Source organism: Oncorhynchus kisutch, linkage group LG16, assembly GCF_002021735.2.
Source record: "Oncorhynchus kisutch isolate 150728-3 linkage group LG16, Okis_V2, whole genome shotgun sequence".
Taxonomy (NCBI): domain Eukaryota; kingdom Metazoa; phylum Chordata; class Actinopteri; order Salmoniformes; family Salmonidae; genus Oncorhynchus; species Oncorhynchus kisutch.
Genome location: NC_034189.2, coordinates 44,691,477 through 44,712,443, shown reverse-complemented (window position 1 = coordinate 44,712,443; position 20,967 = coordinate 44,691,477). Strand labels below are relative to the sequence as shown.

General features: G+C 42.4%; 1 protein-coding gene across 1 annotated transcript in view; it reads right to left on the bottom strand.

Moving 5' to 3' along the window:
- The window catches only part of LOC109879435 (beta-1,3-galactosyltransferase 1), a 124,099-nt gene that overhangs the window by 95,542 nt on the left and 7,590 nt on the right, over window positions 1-20,967 (bottom strand). The window lies entirely within an intron of this gene.

Sequence of the window (20,967 nt, the reverse complement as noted above, 5' to 3'; positions counted from 1 at the left end):
ATCACAGTAAAATTACTACAATAATGCAACAGCAGGTCTGGAGGCAGGGTGAAGTACCCTGTACAGTACAAGACACAAGGACCTTGGTGAAAACATCTGGGTCAGCCAATTCATGTTGGAATGCAGCCCTATCCTGCCTTCTGTTTTGCTGTGAAGAAGTGAGGAGTTTTAGAGTTTTACATGGCTACTATTTGCCTGAGAGGGCAAGCGATTAGAGGTAAGAGCAATGACCCGCTTGGAAAGAGATAGGGTGGGGGACACAAGAAGCAATGGTATGTTCAGATGAGGAAAGGAAGCCATATGATTGGTGGGCTGGGTTTCCAGGTGGGTGGGGCCAGGTAGATGGAGCAGGTGGAAGAGCAGAGGCAGGGTCCGCTCAGTTCCACACCACATTGACTGAGCTCTAGGTCATCATGCAGAGGAAGAGCAGCTTCACTGGGCTCCTCATCACTGCTTTGTGTGCAGTGGCCTCTGGGCTGACCAGCAAAACGTACTACCATGTGGATAAAATATTGACCTGGCACAACGCTCAATAGTACTGCCGAGAGCACTATACTGACCTGTCATTCATCAGCAACCAGGAAGAGGCAGAGCTGATCTTTAACATTAAAGAAATGGAGCAAGTGACGTGGATTGGTCTGTACAGAGATGACAATGACCCAATTGGGTGGAAGTGGTCAGGAGTAGAGGACTCAGAGTTCAGGCTTTGGGGAAAAAAAGAACCAAACAAAGGTAAATCTGAGACCTGCGCCAATGTGCTTGATAATGTATGGATTGACACATCATGCGATAATGAACACACTTTCATCTGCTATGGAGGGGAGTGTGAGCTGATCCTGGTTCAGGAGAATAAGATGTGGTTGGAGGCTCTGAAGCACTGCAGGAATCACCACGCAGACCTCCCAAGCCTACTCTCCGTGACAGAGCAGCTCCAGGCCCAGAGCAAGATGAAGGGGGCCCAGACGGACCAGTCGTGGATGGGCCTGCGCTTCCATGCGGGCTACTGGCTGTGGGTGAACGGGGATGCTAGGGACCGGGGGAATGCTGCCCCAGTGCCCAGGCAGTTACCACTGTGGGACCCTGGCCAAAGAAGAAGAGTACTGGCGAGTTAGGGACTGTGAGGAGATGATGAACTTCCTCTGCTATAGAAAGTGATTTGACTCCATTTGCCAACTGTCTTATCCAGATGCCTCCAAGTCAAGATTTTGAAGGTTGAGGAGCACATTTTATTGCTGTGTGTACGAAGTGTAGCTATTACTTATTTACTGTGTGATAAACATACTGAATGCGTATTTTCATAAATTAATCAAGCTTTCTTTTACTATCAGAAAATACATACAAATATAAAGGAAAATGAGCTCCAATGGTTTCTGTTTGTTCCTGCTTCATATTGTAAACTGAATATTATTGTCTTACAGAAGATAGGGTAGACTTTGCTTCTGCTGGCCTTTTACGAGGCTGGCAACGCTACATTAGAGTTGACTTGATAAGTGATAACTGTAACTTGATAACTGTGGCCAGAGTTGTCATACATGCAATATGTTATCGGTGTGGGAGATGTGTTATTCCTCTTCACGTAAGCGAATGGTTTCCCTATCTTCTATCGTAGGGATGGGCAACTTTGATGGGGGTGGGGGCCACAAAAGAAACGGAACTCATCATGTTTACAGTTTTTTAATATGATAACTGATGATCAATGGGCCCCACCCCGGGCGGTAATTGGACCATGCTTAGTACAAGTTTAGATAGCTGGCCGCTAGACTCATTTACCAATCACGTTTTTTTAGCTGACATGGGCTAATTGAGTGACTGCTGACACACAACCAAATTTCGAAATTGCAACTTGTGTATTCTATTATTCTAACTCTCAACAGTAAGTTGAGACCCTGACTGAGTTCCAGTAATTTAAACAATGTATTGGTCCACGGGCCTACAAAAGGGGGGCCCAGATGACCATCCCTGTTCGATAGCATGCACCAGCTGAGACACAGGTAACAGAACCGGCAGGGCTGGCCACCTGCTGTCACCCCTCCTTTCCTACATCTCATCGTCCGTCTCGCTCCGGGGCCTACCCGCTCTGCATGGTAGCAGCCTCATCAGCATTCACTCAGGGGAGCACCTGCTGCCGCTGAGGTGGATGCTCTACCGTTATTGGATCGCTAATCTGTTCCTGGGAGGCCTTTCAGACTGGCGAACACTGGAGGAAACGGAAATAAGCCATCTACAGGGGCCGCAATGATAAACTTTGAGCACGGCAAGGTGTGAGAATACAACAGCGGCCCAGACACGTTTGGGTTTGTGAAGAAAAAAGTTAAAAATACAGTCGTTCGGTTGTCGGTTGCTTGCCAGCAAAGCCCGGAGCCTTCCGGAAGCACAGAGTTATTGCTTTTGTTTGAAGACTGCTCCGGCTTTCACCCCCAATAAATCACAGCACTTGATATTGTAGCGGGGAGATGGTGGAGGAGCCTGGCCTGCCAACCATCTCTGTGTTTCACAGACTACTATGCCAATCTCCTGGAACATTGATTGCTTGATCACTGGTGATGAATATACTGTAGCCTAGCTACCAGCGGAGAAAAATGTATTTCTCAAATTTGTTTTGACTTTACTGTACCGAGGCTGCTCTGCAAAAACCTCCAACTGTGACTCAAAGCGATTCATTCTTGCAGTGAAAATTATTCTCTTACAATGCACCTACAAATGACTGACTCTTGGAGATCCATGACATTTCCACCTCCAATATTCATTAGAAACCACAAAGGATGATGCCCTTTACTTGACACCCAGCCTCATAATACGTTATGACACGGTCATAATCATAATATGTCATAACAGCTGACGTAACTTGTCATAACCTGTCATAATATGGTCATAACGCTGCCATGACACATATTGGTACATCTGTTGTGACATATATTGCGTTGTTTATATGACTGGTTATGACACCTACATAAGTGTCAAAACCCAAATAGAGTCAAATGGGAGTTTTCCCTGCCAAGAAGTTTCCTTTTGTTTTAAAGTTTGTTTCTTAAATCCCATGTTGTTGTTGTAATGAATTAAATGCAGTCATGTTTTCTTCCATCATATTTTAAATAACTTGTAGAAAATACACTTTATAACACTGCCATAAAGCATCACGACCATCCTGTGTCACTTTACATGGACTAAGAAAATACACTTTATGACACTGCCATAAAGCATCACGACCATTCTGTGTCACTTTACATGGACTAAGAAAATACACTTTATGACAATGTCAAGAAGCATTATGACCATCATAATCATATCAGCCAGATAGGCCTGTCACCTACATGCCCTTATGTCAGTCATCAGTCAAAAAGAGGGTGTCTTGTCCTGCTCCTGAAATCTGCTTCTGCATTCATCCCAGTCATCAGAAACCGAGCATTGGGGACAGACACTCTTATGTAAGTGTCATAATAACCAACAATAAAATAACACAATATATGTCACAACAAGTCTAAATATATGTGTCATGCCAGTGTTATGACCATGCTATGACAGGTTATGACATATTATGACATGGTTATGACCGTGTTATGACGCTAGGTGTCAAGTAAAGTGTTACCCTCAATTCCTTTCTATATTGCTTGCCAATTAGTTACTTTGTCTCACTAAACCTCATCAACAGTAATGATGCAGTATAATGAAAAGAAGATGCCCCAAAAGAGAGAATAATTCTAGGAGAAAGTTCATAGAGAATGATACAATCAAACATCTAAGCGTTGAGCACAAAGCCAAAAATGAAATAAGAAAGCAGATAGCTGTCATAAAACAGATTCTGCTTGACCTAATGGCTGTAAGTTTGTCTTTTGATCAGCAGAATCCATTGGTTCAGTTATAAGAACCACAGTGTGCACACCCTTTCTTTGATTCAGAGCTGTGATCAACACTGTGGGGCAGACATGGGCTGTAAAAGCACTGGCGGTGTGCTTAATGGCTCTCGGTTGATGTTTCGCTGAGAAGAGTGATGCATGGATGGATCCTTGACGGTGTCTTTTTTTTACGAGACAAAATGATGGCATGTAGCCTCCGTCCTTTCGATCTCTCTCCAACCCCTGCCAGTCTTCAATGCCCCAAACTGAAATGGCCAATAAACGAAAAACACTACTCTGTTGGCAGAGTACGGGGTCAATAATGGACCATTCATTATCGTTGAACAATGGTGAAGAGCAGCACAGTGGTAAATGGCTTGTGGTAAGATGTCCAAGAGGAACAGATGGCGAATTAAAGTTGAGATAAGTTGCATGATGGTGGATGGAACACTGTCAAAAGTTACAGGTTTGGGATACGGATGTACTGCTACTCTCAGAACTGGTCATTTAAGCAGGAGTCTAAGTACAGTATGAAAAGAGAGAATTAAGAATTGACAGAAACAATGAATGACCATGAGTAGGGCTGTTGCGGTGACTGTATTACAGCCACAGCGTTTAGTCACGGTAACTAGGCTTCTCCAAGCTCTGATGTCGCTGATTGTCATTAGTAGCCTATCAAACTTGCTCTCTATTGTCCATCTAATCAATCTGACATCAATGCAAATGTAAAACGAATCAAACACATAATGAGAGCCCATGAGCTTCTGTTCATGAGCTTCTGTGCATGAAAATGCACCACAGGAAATGAACCACACAAATGTCTTGTTAACAAACTATAGGTTTGGCAAGTTGGATAGGACATCTACTTTGTGCATGACACAAGTCATTTTTCCAACAATTGTTTACAGACAGATTATTTCACTTATAATTCACTGTATCACAATTCCAGTAGGTCAGAAGTTTACATACACTAAGTTGACTGTGCCTTTAAACAGCTTGGAAAATTCCAGAAAATGATGACATGGCTTTAGAAGCTTCTGATAGGCTAAATGACATCATTTAAGGTGTACCTGTGGATGTATTTCAAGGCCTACATTCAAACTCAGTGCTTCTTTGCTTGACATCATAGGAAAATCAAAAGAAATCAGCCAAGACCTCAGAAAAAAAATGTAGACCACAAGTCTGGTTCATCCTTGGGAGCAATTTCCAAACGCCTGACATGCCGACTAGACCAGACACGTCAATTGCGCGAGCGTCGCAAAATAAATGTAGAAATCCATGTTATTCAATTATTGCACCCACACTGCTCGCGCGCGCCAATGAGCGTCTGCTTTGCCAAGGGCTAAAATAGAACTCCTTTCTATTTCTGATGCAGATCGCACTGAAAGTCCTGCCTCTCCCATCTTCTCATTGGTTTATAGAAGCAGGTACCTACGTGCTATCTCCTCATTGGTTATACCCACGTGGGTGATTGAATGATGAAATGTTTTGCCGGTTGTCGTGGTAAAAGTGTAGATGCCAATCACCAAATAAGTTCAAATATGAAAAAGCCCAGAAGGAGGAGAGATGACTAGAAACGATTTGGTTGGCCATTTTATGTGTGGATTAATTGTCGGAGTAGAAGACCTTGTGCATATCAGGTAAAATAACAACTCAATGTTTATGTCCCAGGAAAAATTAGCTAGCAACAGCAAGCTAGCTAAATAGGACAAATTAGCTAGCAACAGCAAGCTAGCTAAATAGGACAAATTAGCTAGCAAGTGCAATATGTTTAATGCTTTTCGACCTGTCCCCAAATTAATGTCATTGGTTCAGAGTTTGTTTAGATATTTAAACCTGCGTGTCGTGATCTCGTTTGGTGTAGGGGGACAAAATAAATGTATGAACGATAGTGCACGCGCGCAGCTGGTTTGGGTTCCGTGTGAAGGTACCACGTTCATCTGTACAAACAACAGTACGCAAGTATAAACACCATGGGACACCGCTCAAGAAGGAGACGCGTTCTGTTTCCTAGAGATGAACGTACTTTGAGGAGAAAAGTGCAAATCAATCCCAGAACAACAGCAAGGGACCTTGTGAAGATGCTGGAGGAAACAGGTACAAAAGTATCTATATCCACAGTAAAACGAGTCCTATATCGACATAACCTGAATGGCCGCTCAGCAAGGAAAAAGACACAACTCCAAAACCGCCATAAAAAAGCCTGCACATGGTGACAAAGATCGTACTATTTGGAGAAATGTCCTCTGGTCTGATGAAACAAAAATAGAACTGTTTGGCCGTAATGACCATCGTTATGTTTGGAGGAAAATGGGGGAGGCTTGCAAGCCGAAGAACACCATCCCAACTGTGAAGCACGGGGGTGGCATCATCATGTTGTGGGGGTGCTTTGCTGCAGGAGGGGACTGGTGCACTTCACAAAATAGATGGTTTCATGAGGCAGGAAAATGATGTGGATATATTGAAGCAACATCTCAGGACATCAGTCAGGAAGTTAAAGCTTGGTCGCAAATGGGTCTTACAAATGGACAATGACCCCAAGCATACTTCCAAAGTTGAGGCGAAATGGCTTAAGGAAAACAAAGTCAAGGTATTGGAGTGGCCATCACAAAGCCCTTACCTCAATCGTATAGAAAAGTTGTGGGCAGAGCTGAAATAGCGTGTGCGAGCAAGGAGGCCTACAAACCTGACTCAGTTACACCAGCTCTGTCAGGAAGAATGGGCTAAAATTCACCCAACTTATTGCGTGAAGCTTGTGGAAGGCTCCCTGAAAAGTTTGACCGAAGTTAAACAATTTAAAGACAATGCTACTAAATACTAATTGAGTGTATGTAAACGTCTGACTCACTGGGAATTCTCTCTACTATTAGTCTGACATTTCCCATTCTTAAAATAAAGTGGTGATCCTACCTGACCTAAAACAGGGAATTTTTACTAGGATTAAATGTCAGTAATTGTGAAAAACTGAGTTAAATGTATTTGTCTAAGGTATATGTAAACTTCCGACTTCAACTGTAAGTGCATAGATGACATGTATTTTTCCCCGCTGCCTCTATTTCGAGACAGGTGCACGATAGTGGTCCATTCTAAATAAATAAAAATTCATACATATTATTTAGTATATGTAAAGACAGGATTAAATGAAGAATAGTCTGATGCGTGACAATATTAGCCTATGACTTGTGAATGATATATTATCACTTGTGAAGACGCCCAGCAAAATAAACTGCCTTTTCTTTGCAACTTTTTCAAATCGTAGTCGCACACCACATATAGCCTAGCCCATAGGCCTATATGTTTTGATAAGGTTTGTATCACAACTAAAGTGGCCAAATAACTTATAGCACATTAATCTGCTTTACAAGGGGTTTAGAACCAGCGCATGATTTTCAAGTTTGGGGAAGATCATTTTCACCATAAAAATGCACCTTTATAATAAAATCATGACATGTATAATCGCAATTGCGGTCACTTTTGATCAGTGGTGAAAATTGTTTAAACTATACTTAAAATATACTAAAATATACTCTAAAGTAAATGTATAAATCATTTCAAATTCCTTATATTAAGCAAACCAGATGGCACTATTTTCTTGTTTTTTAAATTACGGAGAGCCACGGGCACAGTCCAACATTCAGATGAAGCATCATTTACAAACTAAGCATGCATGTTCAGAGGGATGACCAGGGGTGTTCAGTTGAGAAGTGCGTGAATTTGACTATTTTCCTGTCCTGCTAAGCATTCAAAATGTAACGAGTACTTTTGGGTGTCAAGTAAAATGTATGGAGTAAAAAGTACAATATTTTCTAAAGGAATGTAGTGAAGTAAAAGTAAAAGTAGTCAAAAATATAAATATTAAAGTAAAGTACAGATATCCCATCGTAGAGACAGTCCAGCATCACGAGGACTGTCTCTCCAGACTCGGCAGCGCCATGGACAGCGTGCCGGCAACCATCTTGCATTTGGAGGGGAATGTGCATTCCCTCCAGTCTCCAGCACCGGTTCCGGCACCAGGCCACACACCACCACTACCTGCTTCCGTCCCATCTGAGACGGTTTGCGGAATACCCCTGTCCCTCCGGGAGTGCTTTGATGGCGAGCCAGCGAGGGATTCCTTCTGCAATGCGATGCGTACCTCACTCGCTACGCCGAGGCTGTCTCCAGGAGAGACAGAGTTGCCACCATCAACTCAGCACTGACTGGACGGGCCCTGGACTGGGGTGCTGGGAAACAGGCGGACCCGAGGTTGAGTCCTACGAGCGCTACACCCTCCTCTTCCACTCGGGGTTTGATCATCCTGTGGAGGGCCAAGAGGGGGGTGAGCACCTACTCCGACTACGCCAGGGATCGAGGACCACCTAGGAGTTCGCTTGGGAGTTCCGGACCATCGTGGCCTCCACCTGATGAAACGAGTTGGCTCTGGTCACCGTGTTTCCGCAGAGGATTGCGGGAGGACGCACAGATGGAGTTAGCCTGCTGTGATGACAACCTGTCACTCGACCAGCTCATCAGCATGGCGATCCGGTTGGACAAACTCCTGCGGTCCCGACGAATCCGGAGCCCATGGCTACACCTGCTCCGTGGCCAGAGCCGATGGAGTTGGGCTCTGCACGTTTGCTCGAGGCAGAGCATAAGGAGAAGGAGGAATCTGGGCCTATGCTCCTATTGTGGAGAAAGGGGTCATTTCTCCCCGACCTGCCCTATCCACAAATAGGTGAGGAATTCCAGGGAATTCGCCTGCTCCAACCCAGGCAGGATGCAAGATCTCCTTTGGTTCCCCTTTTATTTATTTTATATTACTAGGCAAGTCAGTTAAGAACAACCTCTTGGAACTCCCTCTCCCGGATACGGGAGAATTGTCATCAACTGACACAAATTAGCATAATGCAACGGACAAAAATATATATTCATGAAATCACAAGTGAAATATATTGAAACACAGCTTAGCCTTTTGTTAATCACCCTGTCATCTCAGATTTAGAAATTATGCTTTACAGCTAAAGCAAGACAAGCATTTGTGTAAGTTTATCGATAGCCTAGCATAGCATTATGCCTAGCTAGCGGCAGGCAACCTGGTCACGAAAATCAGAAAAGCAATCAAATTAAATCGTTTACCTTTGATGAGCTTCGGATGTTTTCACTCACGAGACTTCCAGTTAGATAGCAAATGTTCCTTTTTTCCAAAAATATTATTTTTGTAGCCGAAATAACTCCGTTAGTTCTTCACGTTTGGCTGAGAATTTGACCGGAAATTGCGGTCACGACAACGCCTAAAAATATTCCAAATTAGCTCCATAATATTCACAGAAACATGGCAAACGTTGTTAATAATTCATCCTCAAGGTCATCACAGTTTTTCAAATATCTATTCGATAATATATCAACCGGGACAGATGTATTTTCAGTAAGACCGGGAGGAAAAATAGCTACCTCTGTCTATTACGCAATAATTACTCTGAGAGCCCTCAGCCGGACACTTACGCAATGTAGTCGTTTAAGCTCATTCTTCAACATAAAGGTGTGAAACTACGTCAAAATGCTGTAGACACCTTGGGGAATACGTAGAAAAAGGAATCTGGTTGATAGCCCATTCACTGCTCAATAGGGACGTATCGGAACGCAGAGCTTTCAAAACATGAGTCACTTCCTGATTGGATTTTTCTCAGGCTTTCGCCTGCAATATCAGTTGTGTTATACTCACAGTTATTTTTCCAAAAATGAAAATAGTGCCCCCTAGTTTCAAGAAGATAACTTATATTATATATATATTATTAAGAACAAATTCTTATTTTCAATGACAGCCTAGGAACAGTGGGTTGACTGCCTGTTCAGGGGCAGAACAACCATGTCAGCTCGGGGGTTTGAACTTGCAACCTTCCAGTTACTAGTCCAACGCTCTAACCACTAGGCTACCCTGCCACCCCTACAGTCACCCATTCCGGTTTGATCCCTGGACAGGGCTTCTACATCACATCACAGTTCCCGTTTCTCTGCTGACCCATGACACTCATTTAGAACAGATCGCCTTTTTGATTATAGACACCCCCACACACCCTGTTATATTAGTTCTCCCCTGGTTGTGTTGGCATAACCCTTTTTATTTACTGGTCCGAGAGGAGACTGCTCGACTGGTCGCAAGAGTGTCAAGGGAGGTGTCTCACTTTGTCTGTCAACACCACTATGTTGGAAAGTCCGGACCACGCCCCTCAAGTGGATTTACCGGAGGAATACCAGGATCTGCACCGGGTTTTCTCTAAGACCAAGGCTACACGCCTGCCTCCCCATCGCCCCTGGGACTATGCCATTGACCTGCTGTCTGACACAGCCCTCCCGAGAAGACACGTCTAACCCCTCTCCTACGCGGAGACCGAGTCCATGGAGACCTACGTACAGAAGAGCCTCCAGCAGGGTTTTACGTCACCAGCCTCCTCAAGCTTATTTTTTGTTATTGAACACTGAATAAAGCCACTGTTAAGAGCTGCTATTCTTTACCCCTCATCCCAACCATCATCGAACAAATGCACAGGGTGCAGTACATCACGAAACTGGACTTGAGGAGCGCCTACAATCTGGTCCGCATTCGTGCAGGCGACAAATGGAAAACGGCCTTTTCCACGACCACGGGCCATTACGAGAATCTCGTTAATGCTCCTTTGGTCTTCCAGGCCTTTATTAACGAAGTCCCAGCACATGCTGGGACGGGCGTAATGGTTTATATAGACAGCATTTTGGTCTATTCTGCTGACTGCCCCCAGCATGTATTGTTAGTCAGGTCTGTGGTGGGAAGACTGTTGGAGCATGATCTATATGTTAAACAATAGAAATGTTTGTTTTTCCAGCGGCCCGTGTCCTTTTTGGGCTACCTCATATCCACGGAGGGAGTGGAGATGGAGGAGCAATGCGTCAGCGCAGTCAGGCCATGGCCCATCCCCAACTTCGTGAGAGCAGTCCAGCAATTCCTGGGGTTCGCCAACTATTTCCGGGCCTTCAGCACTGTGGCCGCGCCTCTCGAGGTCTCCAGTGGCGTCGTTGGACGGCGGAGGCTGAGAGGGCGTTCGAGACACTGAAGGCACAATTCACCACTGCTCTGCACTGATGTTCTGGCACATCCCGACCCCTCAGTCTCCTTCGTCGTCAAGGTGGATGCCTCCGAAGTAGGAGTCAGGGCAGTGCTGTCCCAGCGCACTGATGTTCGATGTAGGGGATCAGGAAATCTTGGCAGTCAAGAAGGCTTTGAAGGAGTTTAGGCACTGGCTGGAGGGGTCCAAACACCCTTTCCTGGTGTGGACGGACCACCGCAACCTCGAGTACATCAGGGCAGCGAAGAGGCTAAACCCGACACAGGCTAGGTGGGCTCTATTCTTTGCCAGGTTCCAATTCACGCTTTCCTATAGGCCAGGCTCGAAGAATGTGTAGGCGAACGCCCTGTCTCGCCTCTATGACGAGGAAAGGCAGGGAGAGGAGACCCCATCATCCCTCCAGTGCGTGTTGGGGTATCATCGCACCAGTGGTATGGGACATGGACGCCGACATACGGCAAGCCCTGCTCACAGAACCCGCACCTGCACAGTGCCCGGAGAACCGCTCCTACATGCCCACGGGTGTGCGGGACCGCCTCCTTACCTGGGTGCACATGGCGCCTTTGTCTGGTCATCCTGGGATAAGCCGTACCATCGCCTGCCTGACTGAGAAGTACTGGTGGCCCACCTTGGCTAGGGACACCCGGGTTTACGTCTCTTCCTGCTCCATCTGTGCCCAGTCAAAGACACCCAGACACCTCTCTTATGGAAAGGTCCTTCTCCTGCCGGTTCCATAACGACCCTGGTCTCACCTCTCGGTGGACTTTGTCACTGACCTTCCCCCCTCCCAGGGGAACACCACCGTTCTCGTCATTATGTACCGGTTGTCCAAAGCTTATCGCCTCCTTGTCGACATATTTTTAATCATCATTAGAGTCTCATCATGCAGCCTTACAATGTATTAAAAATCAAAACATATTGCTCAACGCTTGTAGAACAACTAAAGTTACATTAATAACTCTAAATTAAGCATACAGTATAGGAGCACTTATTTTTTTCAACACAGAATAGCCGCATGTGCGCATTCACTCAAATCATTTGGAGAAAATATTTATATTTTATTCTGCTTTGTTCAATTCTATTCTTCATACTATAAAATAATTAAAAATAATGCCACGGAATTCTAAGCAAATCTTGTCTGCTAAATGAACTAGTGTAGCCCACAGCCATATGGCATAGCCACATCAGGACCTAACATAAGGACAACTCAGAGTATGCCATTCTGTTCTTCTGAAATGGACAACATTTTCTTCATATCATGCTTCTTTAGACCTGTCAAAAATAAATCATGGATTTATTGTGAAGGTGTAGACTATATTACATGGATTTATTGTGAAGGTGTAGACTATATTACATGGATTTATTGTGAAGGTGCAGACTATATTACATTGATTTATTGTGAAGGTGTAGACTATATTACATGGATTTATTGTGAAGGTGTAGACTATATTACATGGATTTATTGTGAAGGTGTAGACTATATTACATGGATTTATTGTGAAGGTGTAGACTATATTACATGGATTTATTGTGAAGGTGTAGACTATATTACATGGATTTATTGTGAAGGTGTAGACTATATTAAATGGATTTATTTGAGTTCTAAACATGTAGATGTTCCAAAGGTCTGCATCCGTGGCTTGTGTGGAAGCCAGGAGATACTAAATGTGTTTATGGTAATTAACGGTTAATTACCGTGAAACCGACAGATATTTGCTTTTCAATTACCGGCTGACGAAATGTCGTGATGGTCACAGCCCTAATCATGAGCTCATCTTAATTTAGCTAGAAGGGTCAGGAGACGAAATAAATAGATTGATTGATGATAACTATCAATGACATTAATAAGAGATTGATTATTTGGACATACATCAGTAGATGATTGGGAATATGTCAGGATAAAATTATTCAGATGGCACAATTTATTTTGATTTTTTTTAAACGTATTCTTTGCTAATGCAATGTGATAAGCACAGTAAACAGAAGTCTATTTTCCTATTAGCCAATATAAAGAGATCGATGTGATTCTGAAGTCTAACTTGGTTTATTCTCCATCATGTGGAGTTATCAGATCACTCATCATAATCACTTCCCAATTTTCTGGGTCGCTGGCAGATGCTCCTTAGCACAATGAGATTAAATCAGTATTATATGAAGATAAAGGAGTTTGCTGTCAAAGATTTAATCAAAAGGAGGTTCATCACATATTTCAGTTTCCAGAAGACTCAATGGCATTACTTACAGTGGTGGAAAAAGTACCCAATTGTCATACTTGAGTAAAAGTAGATGTAATTGTAAAATTATACTTAAGTATCAAAAGTTAAAGTAAAAGTATAAAAGTACTTCTATTAGGCATTCCAAATGGTGCAATTTGATTGTTTTTGTGTGTTTTTTGACAGATAGTCAAGGGCACACTAAAACACTCAGACATCTCAGACATTTACAAATGAAGCATGTTTATTTAGTGAATCCGCCAGATCAGAGCCAGTAGGGATGACCAGGCATGTTCTCTTGATAAGTGTGCGAATTGGACCATTTCCTGTCCTGTTAAGTGTTCATAATTTAACGAGTACTTTTGGGTGTCACGGAAAACGTATGGAGTAAAACAAAAATGATTTTCTTTAGGAATGTTGTGGAGTAAAAGTAAAAGTTGTCAAAAATATAAATAATACAGAAACCAACAAAAAACTACTTCAGTAGTACTTTAAAGTATTTTTACTTAAGTACTTTACACCACTGCTGATGTATAAACTGGTCCTGGGTCAGTTGACAGCAAGGTGAAAGGTGCACAGGACAAAGTGAGAAAGGAAAGGGAAAGGGGAATACCTAGTCAGTTGTACAACTGAATGCATTCAACTGAAATGTGTCTTCCACATTTAACCCAACCCCTCTGAATCAGAGAGGGCTGCCTTAATCGACATTCATGTCTTCGGCGCCCGAAAAGGGCCAAGGGAGCATAATATTTGTGTCTCAGAAGCAATCCTTGTTGCATTGAACAGATTCAATTGAATTCCTGCTTTCGTAAGGTAATTGATAGCGTCTGATATACATCTGAGAAAATAGCTGGAGCATAACCGACTCATGGTAATCATAATGTATAATAGGTGTACTCAAGACATAATCCAGTCTCTTCCCTTGTGTGAGTTCAATCCCATCCAAGGCCCTGTGCTTATTAAATACGAATACATCATCCAGAAACTGTAATCAACTGCATCTTGAAAAAAGCATGGACGCAACAAATGGGAGATGATATTGTGTGCAACACATCACAGTGTCCGTATCATGAAGCAATGCCATTTTGTGTAGCCTGCGAACGGAAAATAAGGACTGAAGGAGACAGATGTTTTGCTTAGAAATGGCTAAATCCAAACATCTGGATTACAGTTGAAGTGCAAGCCAGGTCGTGTTTACTCTTTTTGACCGCAACAGAGATGATGTTCTTTAAAACCTTGTTAAACTACAAAATGCAATACATTCAACATCCCTGTTCAAATGCCTACAGTCCCGGAGGTTCTTGTCAAGAATAAACTGTGAAAACTGTGACCTCTATATGTACAGTAGCACCACATGATTAAACAAAAACAAACGACTACAAATTAAAAGGACGATAATATAAGTAGTGTACACAATTGATTTCAAATTCCCTTCAGGAGGGATGACAGAGCAGTCCTTCATCCTTAAGTCATAGCTTTTCTTTCCCACAATTCCCATGGTACAGTAAATACACTCCCCTCCGTATTTATTTGGACTGTGAAGCAATTATTATTATTATTTTTTACATTTGGCTCTATACTCCAGCATTTTGGATTTGAGATCAAATATTTCATATGAGGTGACAGTACAGAAAGTCACCTTTTATGTCACAGTATTTTCACTTAATGAAAGAAAATTGACAAATTCACTTACATGTAAGTGTATTCAAGTATTCAAAATGTTAATATTTGGTACCATATTCCTAGCACACAATGACTACGTCAAGCTTGTGATTCTACAAACTTGTTGGATGCATTTGCAGTTTTCTTGGGAGGTTGTGTTTCAGATTATGCTTTGCCCAATAGGAACTGAATGGTGCATAATGTCATGTTGAAGTCATTTTTATTGTAAATAAGAATAGAAGATGTTCTGAACACTTCTACATTAATGTGGATGCTACCATGAATATGTATAATAATGATGAGTGAGAAAGTTACAAAAGAACAAATATCACCGGGCCGGGCTACTGCATTTGGGGCTACGGGGCACCGGCCTACAGCAAATTTTCTGCAATTCTACACATTTTCCTAACATATACAATCTGACCTCCAGGGTTCACTCAACTTGGTTAGGGGCCCCCTGGAGGTCGGGGGTCACAGGTCACGTGCCCTGCATGCCCGTTCTGTAATCCAGGCCTGGGTATGATCTCAAATCCAAAATGCTTGGGTATAGAGCTAAATGTACAGTGGCTCCTACTTTAAAAGTTGCGAGCTTACACCTCGAGGTACCCAGCTTACACTTAGAGGTACCCAGCGTCACGGCTTCATTGCTCCAGACCACCACAAGGGGGAGTTAAGAGCACTCATTATGCATTTGGGTGCCAAGGTTTTTATATGACCAATCATGTCGAGTGGTTCCAATGACGAAATTAATGCGAGCCACCCGTTGCTGGTGACTTTATTCAGCAAAGATGGCTGACAAAACAAAACATATTTTTTTGTCATAAAGTTAATTTACGAAAATCCCTATTTAGCAAGTTAGCTGACTAGCTAACATTAGCCAGCTATCTAGCTAGTGTTATTACATGAGTTTGAAATTGTAATTCGTGTTGTTTAATTTTTTAGGGACTCCTGAGAAAACCAGCAAACCAGACTGTCACCAGTGGATGTAAAGAATCTAGCTAGCTAAAGCAATTACTGGAAATTGAATGTACGATTGTGTTAGCTTGCCTTGCTTATATTTGCCATGCAATGCAGCTGAAGTAACATAGCTAATGAACTATTTATTTGCTTATTGTGTAGTGGAGGATGGAAATAACTGCATTCCCATGGATGTGTTGCTAGCTATAAAACGTATGGTATGAATATTAGTTCAGAACCTATGAACCTCAGCTATCATAGTTGTTGTATCGACTTCAAGTCTGAATGGCATTAATGAAGCCTATGGATTGAGTAGAATATAATAACTTTATTGTGCCAAAGATGCAAGTCCTATATACACATGTACTGTAGTTATTACCACACATGAGATCCCAACATTGTAGCCTGTACATTGAATATATTCACTAATCATGTACTCTTCCATGGCAAATAAAGGTGCGGTTCAGGTATGAATCTCTGTGAGACATTATTTTTCAGTCATATCCAATATCAGGTGTATCAAACTCAAATTCTTTGAATGATGCTGTGTCTGCATGTATGTATTACAATGATACACTTCAACAGTGTTTACCACTCCTGCTCCTGGGACATCAATGATTACACATTGTATCTATGCAATAGACTAGAAACATGATTTAAGTAAGGCTGATTTGTAATTCATAGAAAAAAACAGTACACTACACTTCCTATGCATATCTAACTCCCTTCATTTGCATTAATCTGAGGACACAGGATAGGTGTAGTATTTCAATGAGACACTTCATTTCAACCAGTGGAGAATGTGAAACGCTTTATTGAAAGTTCATTATCCAGGTGTTATAAATACATAATACATGCATTATAAATATGATAATTGTAATACTATATCATAAATACAAGTTCAATCTGTTCTTCAATGCACATACGGTGTGCATTATAAACAAAAGAGGAAGAGAGAGGAGGTGGGGAGAGGGGGGTGTAGAAGACAGGAAAGGAAAGGGGTACAACAGAGGAACAGGGAAAACAGCATATGATTAATGATTTACAGTGCTACCCTAATATTCTCTCAGTTCATCACAATTACATAGTGTCTCTAGCGGTGTATCCTAACCAGCCTTGGGCTCCCAGTCAGGTCGAAGGTTATCTTGTGAGGTGGCGATGACGGGACTGGCTTCCTCTCTCACATCAAAACATACCTGCAGACGAGAGACAGATGGTTAGAGATAGCATGACTAACACGGTCAGTCATCATAATCTACTTCCAGGGGCCGACAGAGATGGCCGCCTCACTTCGCATTCCTAGGAAACGATGCAGTATTTTGTTCTTACTGCATTGTCGGAACTAAAAGCACAAGCATTTCGCTACACTCGCATTAACATCTGCTAACCATGTGTATGTTACAAATCAAATTTGATTTGATTTGATAATCATCAGGAGGTGAACTGCAAAACTGACCTTGAATCATTAACTCTGGGACTACTACATCTCTATCTTTATTTGAATGTAAATCCTCTCTTTAATGATACTTCCTGTTGACCGGACCAAGTGACCTCTCACCTATGATCATGCTGTGCCCTCTGTGTCAGCCAGTTCAGATGTGGGAGGGGTTCACCAACACATCTGATATAACCTAGAGGATTTAGGGAGAAGGGGGAGAGGGATGAAGTGAAGGAGAGAGACTGTTATTGAGAAAATAAGGTAGTTAAAGAGACTGTGTTCAACAGGAATGTGTGTGTGTGTAGACTCACCTGGTATCCACACTAACTGGCAGCAGAGTACTTTATGCTGTAAAACAGACACATGAGTACAAACAATAGAAGATAATGTCATTATTAGACTTTTACAGTACCAGATCACAAATTAATACATAAATACCACTTTAAGCTTGATGATGACTTGATCATTTGAATCAGTTGTGTAGTGCTAACGCAACGGCTGGTGAGGTGTGAGGTTCGCCTCTGTACTTAAAGGGCGATTATTCCAACTCTCTGTGAAATGCTGCAGATCTGCCCGCAGACGAGGCAGGAACACATATCCCACACAGAGAGTTGGATAGAATTTGACAGGTCAAGGTATCCTTCTTGCTCTACACTGTGCAGCAAGTTGTAGTACTGACATGCCACTGTAACAGTATAACTTTAGACCGTCGCCTCGCCCATACCCGGGCGTGAACCAGGGACCCTCTGTACACATCGACAACAGTCAGCCATGAAGCATCGTTACCCATCGCTCCACAAAAGCCGCGGCCCTTGCAGAGCAAGGGGAACCACTACTTCAAGGTCTCAGAGCAAGTGACGTCACCGATTGAAACGCTATTTAGCGCGCACCGCTAACTAAGCTAGCCGTTTCACATCCGTTACACCACAGCACTCCAAACATCTCTCCATAAGTGTTCCACTATAACAGAAAGAAAGAAAAGGTTTGGTGGGGGGGGGGGGGGGGGGGGGGTGTAATCTCTGTGGAAATACAAGTTTGTGTGTGCCTCTGAGTGGTTGCTGACTGTATGTGATGCAGACACCTATCTGAGTGTACCTGAAACATTTAAATATAGAGGGCTGTGTGTCTCACCACTTGGATATTGACAGACTAACCCCCAGGGAAATCATGACTTGGCAGCAACAGGGGCTTGATAGTCCAGTGAAAATGGCGCTGCAAAGACTCCCTATCTCTTCGCCATTGTACATGATGGCCCATTGCTCTGAGACTTCCTTTGACCATTGTAAAGCCCGCATGGGACATCCTTGCCTTAATGGCCCTGACTTTCTGGTCAAACTCTTCATCTGACATATCAGAATAGCATTCCCTGACAGACATATTATGTTCTTTCATCCTTCTGTAAAAAAACAAGCTAACCGTTACACTGTCATTAAATATGAATATTTATTGACTATGAAACAAATAGGAGTTGCCATGAAAGAAAGTTAGATGAATTCAACTGAAAATGGCGAGAACAGGCGTTCGTAGCTAAATGTTTTGGTTAGCTTGAGAATAATAATTGTATGATTTATCATTCTACGGTATGTATGTATGTAATATAGAAGAATGTTATGAACCGACACTGAATCGTAGGAGCTAACTACTAGCTATGTAGAAGTTGGACGGAAAACGCCCAGTAATGCTTACCTGAGATGCCATCATCACACAGTCCTTCGTAGGTGTCCGCTATGACTTCCTTTGTGTCGGAAAGAAAGGCTGAACAGTATTGGTTGTAGGAAAACTGACATTCCAAAAATGGCCAAAATGGACGATGTTGATAGCGAAAGTTTTGTTTTCAAATGTTTAAAAAATTCTCTAAATATTTTATCTGAATAAAATGCATAAAGTTTTGCGCTATATTACAAAATATTTGATTGCAAAAAAATTGTTTTACTTTGAAGCTTCGTTTTTGCTTTCAGAACAATTATTTTTTGATTGAAAATAAAAAAGTTTTGCTCTCGACAAAAAGCCACAAATGTACCTCCATAGCATACAACAATTTTCCTGTGAATAAACAGACCTTCATACAAACTTGCTATGCAGAATTCTTGATGCACAACCGAAGATGCTGCCATATCCTGCCAGCACGCTCACAAGCGAGCCACTCTGGTGGAGAATGACGCGTGGAAGAGGTCGAGGAACGAGATGGGAGTAACAACAATTTGTTGCAAGTTGGAGAGAGGGAGGGGGGGGGCTAATAGCGGAACAATAGACTATTCAACCTTTACTAAAGAATAGCCTAATAGCCGAGCTAGGTGTGAAAACCCCCCTCCCATCACAGACCAGATTTGCCCTAACGACCAAGGGGGAGTTAGAGCACTGACTATGCTTTTGGGTACCAATGCACTACTGTGTCTGTAACTGACAATGAATGGACAATATAAACCAAATAATAAACTGATAATTGTGCACAACTTCAAATGAAACAAGCAGGGAGCAGGTTTTGAACCCTCAACCTTCTTGCCCGAAGTCGATAAAGCGCGTCCTCGCGGTAGCTTGCTACTCATTGTAATAAAGTAATGACTTTTCAAATAAGTTACCTTACACGTTATGTTGGCTGACAATTTATTAGCTATGCTGTCCTTACGAACCACATAGCATATCATTACAGAAGTATATACTGGTATGTCAGCTATCTACCTAACGTCAAACATGCCAGTATATGAGCTGCAGGCTATCTAATTACCCAACGTTTATTGACTTGATTATTCCTGTCATTCTTAACTTAGCTAAATATTATAGTTGTTGTGCGTTCTCAATGGACATTCGGGTGCTTTCGTAAATTCACTCTGGCTATCTACTCCGATTTCAGAGCGCTCTCGTCTGAGTGTACCAGAGCGCAGAATAATGAATTTACGAGTGCTCAATAGCCGTTGAATATGGCCAGTGTCAGTAAACGTCGGCAAAAAAGCATAATTATTGTTTCCAGCAGCACAGTTACAGTCACCAACGCTCTGGTTAACACGAAAACTGCCTAACCAACTCTGCTAGGGTGAGTAAAATGGTCAGAGTGGTCTCATTTGTGTCTGGAAGTAGCTAGCAAGCTAGCCAACGTTAGCTTGTGTGCTTGACTGCCGTTGTAAGGCCAGAACGCTCAAATCTACCCTACTCCTCGGCCCAAATGTCCAGTGTGCGCTCCGAGAGTGAAACGGTCTGAATTTACAAACTGACAACCTGACAATACTCTGAATTTATGAGCACAGGCACTCCAGATTGAATTTAAGAACACACCCAAAGTAAAAAAATCTCTAACTAGTCATTTGTTATGCTAACTAGCTAGCAAGAGGTTGCATAGCAACAGCATCAACTTCCAGTAGAGAAGTAGAGAAGGCAATGAGCAAATACGCTCAACTGAAAATTTGATATGCCCAATAGATATTAATTTAGAATCCTACAATCCTTTTATGGTGTAGCTTACTCCCGACCGTCACGTTGTACAGCGTCATATTGTCCATTCCATCTTAACAGAAACCCTGAGGGTTTCATTTTTCGTTTTTCTCGGAATAAAAACACCATAATATTAATCAAATTAATTAAGCCAAATTTCTTAAAATCAATCCCATATACTATGTTATTACAAAAAAGGTTTTCAATTCTCTGGTAATACCAATATGGAAGACTATCAAATGCTTCTCAAAGATGCCCTCTTGTGGTCAAACAGAAAAATGTCTGACAAAATAAATAACGTGCAACAGAATGCTGCAGCAGCCCACAAGGTGTGCTGCAGTATGACAAAACTTTTAAAG